Source organism: Lycium ferocissimum, chromosome 9 (genome assembly GCF_029784015.1).
Source record: "Lycium ferocissimum isolate CSIRO_LF1 chromosome 9, AGI_CSIRO_Lferr_CH_V1, whole genome shotgun sequence".
In the NCBI taxonomy this organism is placed as follows: Eukaryota; Viridiplantae; Streptophyta; class Magnoliopsida; order Solanales; family Solanaceae; genus Lycium; species Lycium ferocissimum.
Window position 1 is genome coordinate 4,813,784 of NC_081350.1, and position 5,397 is coordinate 4,819,180.

Genomic DNA, 5,397 nt, shown 5'->3' on the forward strand with positions numbered 1-5,397 from the left:
AGAATACTCTTGATCTCCCTATTGGACACTTCAACTTGCCCACTCGTCTGAGGATGATAAGGTGTTGCCACCCTATGTTTTACTCCATATTTCTCCATCAATCCAGCGAAAGCTTTATTGCAAAAGTGGGATCCACCATCGCTGATTATAGCTCTCGGAGTACCGAAGCGAGTAAATATGTTCTTCTTGAGGAACCCCATGACACTCTTGGCCTCGTTATTAGGTAAAGCCACTGCTTCTACCCATTTTGACACATAATCCACAAGAACCGAATGTATTTCATGCCACCTGAACTCACAAAGGGTCCCATGAAGTCAATCCCCCGTACATCGAACACTTCCACCTCCATAACAAAATTCATAGGCATCTCTTGCCTTCTGCCTATGTTCCCTTGCCTTTGACATTGGTCACAAGACCGCACCAATAAATTAGCATCATGAAATATGGTCGGCCAATAATAACCGCATTCAAGTACCTTAGCTGCAGTCCGAGTTCCACTATGATGACCCCCAACAGGAGAGTCATGGCATGCCTTTAGAATCGCCATCACTTCACTTTCCGGAACACATCGCCGAATGATGTTGTCAGCGCATGTTCGGAACAGATAAGGCTCGTCCCAAAGAGTACTGCCGAGCATCCCGCAAGAATTTCTTCTTTTGGTAGGCTTTGATATCTTCTGGAATTATACCTGTGACCAAATAATTTGCAATATCAGCATACCAAGGTGCCACCTCCATGTGCACAGCCCAACACCCTCTCATCCGGAAAAGCATCATCTATGTCAAGCTCATCAGAAGGTCTCCCAGCCTCTTCAAGGCGAGAGAGATGGTCAAGCAACTTGGTTTTCAGTGCCCTTGCGATCTTTTACCTCAAAATCAAACTCTTGCAAAGAAGAGCACCTATCTGATCAGTCGCGGCTTTGCTTCCTTCTTTGCCATGAGATATCTCAAGGCCGCATGATCGTTGTAAACCACGACTTTGGACCCCAACAAGTAGGCCCGAAACTTCTCAAAAGCAAACACAATGGCAAGCAGCCTCTTGCTCCGCACCGTGTAATTCATCCGGGCAAAGCATTCGTGTTCTCGCTTGCATAATAGATCGGGTGCATAATTTTATTGTGCCTCCGCCCAAGCACAAGCACCTATTGCAAAACCACTAGCATCACACATTAGTTCAAATGGCAAGGACCGGTCGGTCAGAGCAACGATAATAGGAGCAGTAGTAAGACGCTCTTTCAACTCATCAAACGCCTTGCAGCACTTGTCATCAAATGCAAACTTCGCCTCTTTTTCAAGAAGCTTGCGCATGGGGTTAGCAATCTTGGAGAAATATTTGATGAAGCACCTGTAGAACCCAGCATGTCCCAAGAAACTGCGGACACCTTTGACTGAGATAGGTGGTGGAAGTTTTGCAATCACATCAATTTTCGCTTGATCTACCTCAATTCCCTTTTCAGAGATTTTGTGACCAAGGACGATCCCTTCCTTTACCATAAAATGGCACTTCTCCCAATTTAGAACGAGATTGGTCTCCTCACACCTTTTCAGCACTTGACCCAGATGGCCAAGACAATCTTCAAACGAATCCCCTACTACAGAGAAGTCATCCATGAACACCTCCAAGTAATCCTCTACCATATCAGAGAAAATTGACATCATGCACCTCTGAAAAGTGGTTGGTGCATTACACAACCCAAACGGCATCCGGCTAAATGCAAACGTCCCATAAGGACATGTAAAAGTAGTCTTCTCCTGATCTTCCAAAGCAATATTGATCTGATTGTAGCCCGAATAACCATCAAGGAAACAATAGTAGGAACGCCCCGCTAGCCTATCAAGCATCTGATCAATGAAAGGCATGGGGAAATGGTCCTTACATGTGGCTGTGTTGAGCTTGCGATAATCCATGCAAACTCTCCATCCGGTCACGGTTCTCGTTGGGATCAACTCATTCTTTGCATTTGGCACCACAGTGATGCCGCCCTTTTTAGGAACACATTGGACTGGGCTCACCCATTTACTATCAGCAATTGGGTAAACCACTTCAGCATCTAACCACTTGATGATCTCTTCTTGACTACCTCTTGCATGTTCTCGTTCGCCGCCTCTCGATGCTCTACACTTGGTTTGCTACCTTCCTCCAACCGAATTTTATGCTCACGCATCCCGATGGAATACCCCGAATGTCCGCTATGGTCCACCCAATAGCACGCCCGTACTCCCTCAACACCTCCAAAAGCCGTAAAATCGCTCCTCGCCGCAGAGCCGACACAATCACCGGCAATGTATTGTCTGGACCAAGGAACTCAAATTTCAGATGTGAGGAAAGTCGTTTAAGCTCCAATTTAGGTGGCTCAATGATCGAAGGCTTTGCCGGAGGAGTTGTTCTATTTTCCGTATCAAGATTCAGCTTCTTTGGTTGGTAAGAATATGATCCCAACCCAGCAAGCGAATTTACCGTCTCCACATAACCTTCCATATCTTCAGCATCAAAATTAACTAGAATACCAGCTAGAGCTTCACCCAAACTTTCTTCTTCCATCTTGAACTCCACTGCTTCATCAATAACGTCAACCGAATCAATTACCGAAATGCTCTCATAAGCACTGGGTAACTTCATCCCTTTGCTGGCCTGAAAAGTCACTTCTTCATTGTTGACTCGGAACTTGATTTCATTTTTCTCCGAATCCATCAAAGCCCTCCCTGTAGCAAGGAAAGGTCTCCCCAGAATAATTGGAATGTCCCTATCAACAAGACAACCAAGAATTACAAAATCAGCGGGCAACATAAAATCACCAACCCGCACAAATACATCATCAACCACCCCAACAGGCCTCTTGATAGACCTATCAGCCATCTGCAATCTCATAGTCGTCGGCCTTGGCATCCCCAAACCCGATTGTTTGTATATAGCAAGAGGCATCAAATTAATACTCGCCCCATTATCACACAAAGCGCGAGCAAAATCATGGTGCCCAATAGAACAAGGAATGGTGAACGCCCCAGGATCTCCCTTTTTCTGAACAAAGAGTAGTTGAGATGATGGAACTCACAGTGTGAGTCAAACTTACGGTTTCATGTTGAACCGTTTTCTTCTTGGTGAGCAAATCCTTCACATATTTAGCAAAACCGGGCATCTCCTTGACAGCATCCAAGAAGGGGAAATTAAGAGATAACTGCTTCAGCTGATCATGAAACTTCTCGAACTTAGCATCTTCCTTCTTCTTTACCAACCTCTGAGGAAAAGGTGGTGTAGATTTGAAAAGCTGAGTCAAAGGGCGGAGAGCCCCTTTTACAGGCGCTTACTTGTGTTCTCAGCTGCCTTCACTATCTCCGAATATCAAGCAACCTTCTTGTCGCAGAAGCATTCTCATCAACAATAATGGGTGCTTCGATCGCACCTCATCATCTTCTTCATCTATCGGCTCAAGATCACTCACCTGCTTTTCAGCCCCTTGGATTATTTTACCACTCCTAGTAGTGATGGCAAACACACGGTCTACACCGCCTCCCCCATTCTTTGGATTTGGAATAGTGTCACTCGGAAGTCCTCCTTTTTTAGGAGGGTGTTGCTCTCTAGAAATATCCCTCATCTGTGACTCGAGCTTCGAATAGCCGCCGTATGGGAACCCACCGTCTCTCGTCGCCCCGTATAAAGTTCTCTCAGACTTAGACTGATTTGCCAGAATCTTCTCAAGCATTGCTTCAACCTTTGAACTACCTGCCTCTGTTGACTGCCCTTTCGGTGGTATATAAGGGTTGGAACTCTTGTTCCCAAAGTTGTTGCTGTTGTTGTAGCTCCCTTGGTTCGCACCACCATAGTTATTGTTGTAGTTCCCACAGTTGTTATAAGCACCTTGACCTTGTTGAGGTCTTCACTGATTCTGACTCTGATAACCACCTTGGTAATTTTGTCTCTGGTAACCCCCTTGAGTTATTAACATAATTAGCATCATCAATCAGCATAGGGGGGCCCTTCATGGAAAGGACCATCTTGAGCATAGTACATCCCTTTTGGTAAAACTGCATCTTCCTCACAAACATTGACCTTCTTGATCTGGGATTCATCAAACTTCTTCGTCAGCAAGGAAATATTTGTTGCAAGTTCTGCCAAGGTTTGCTGAGTATCTTGATTCTCCTTCACTATATTTTGGATCATAGCACTACCGAACGGTACCACATCAGCATTGTTTGAGTGCCAAGCCTGATTATGAGTTGTCACTTGTTAAGTATGGTGGTCACCCGTCGATAAGATTTGTTCATGAAACAACCATCACCGCATTATTCGCAACCGATTGCGACACCGGATCTAACCCTCGGTAGAACTTCTCCATTAATATGTTCTCCGAAAACCATGATTTGGGCTCTTCTGCAAATAATCCTTGAATCTCTCCCATGCTTCATATAATTGTTCCCCCGGTCGCTGCTTAAATTCATAGATCTTGTCCCGAATTTCAGCCTTCTTGCTAGGGGGGTACCATTTTGTGAGAAATGCAGCCACCATCTCTGCCCATGTAGTAATCGAATTTCGGGGCAGCTTCTCGAACCATGTTCTTGCCTCTCCAGCCAAGGAATATTTGAATAACCTCAACCGAATAGCATCTTGTGGAACGTTATTCGGATGTGATTAGCACACACATCCACAAATTTTGCAAATGACGTTGAGGGTCATTCTCGGTAGAGTTCCGAAAGTATCCCTCAAGCTTCAACAACTGATATAGAGAGGAATCAATTTTCACCGAAGCAGCTCCAACTCGAGGCTGAACAATAGCAGATGCATAATCCTCCTCTGGAACGAGCTCAGCGAAAACATTCTCATCATCCGAATCATTAGCCCGATTGTTCAACCGATTCCCCTGGTTATCAGCATGTTGATTTTGCCGATTCTGATTCATGTTCACCTGGTTTACACAGAGTAGCAAACAAGGTGTGATGGAATAAGCAAAAGACTTCAATAAAGCAAACACTATTTAGTAATTTCAAAACCGTATTCCCCGGCAACGGCGCCAAAATTTGATACGCTCAAATTACACCTATTAATGGTATAACGCGGACGTTGTCAAATATAGTAACCCAACAAGGTTGGGGTCGAATCCCACAGGGAATAGGGTGTGAAAAGGTACTAAATTCGTAGAATGCTATGTTTAGGTCTAATGTCTTAATCCGATGATTTTGGTAAAAGTTGGGTTTTTAGTAACTAATTGCTAAATATTGCTTTGGTTGTGAATTTATGGTAAAAGAAACTAAGGTTGTGTCCCCGTTAGATAGAGTGTATGATCATGGGCATTGATCTTGATATACTTCTAATGGATCATTATATGAATGCACTTAATCCCTATATGAATCTCTACTATTTCCCAATAAATAAAGATTATTTCTTTCTATGATTTTCCCAAAT

At 44.2% G+C, this 5,397-nt stretch overlaps 1 non-coding gene across 1 annotated transcript; it reads left to right on the plus strand.

Annotated features, from left to right (window-relative positions):
- The first annotated feature begins 4,348 nt into the window (after positions 1-4,348).
- Positions 4,349-4,454, plus strand: LOC132032229 (small nucleolar RNA R71). Its single transcript, XR_009408376.1, has one exon. It is a non-coding gene; the product is annotated as a small nucleolar RNA R71 (small nucleolar RNA).
- The last annotated feature ends 943 nt before the right edge of the window (positions 4,455-5,397 follow it).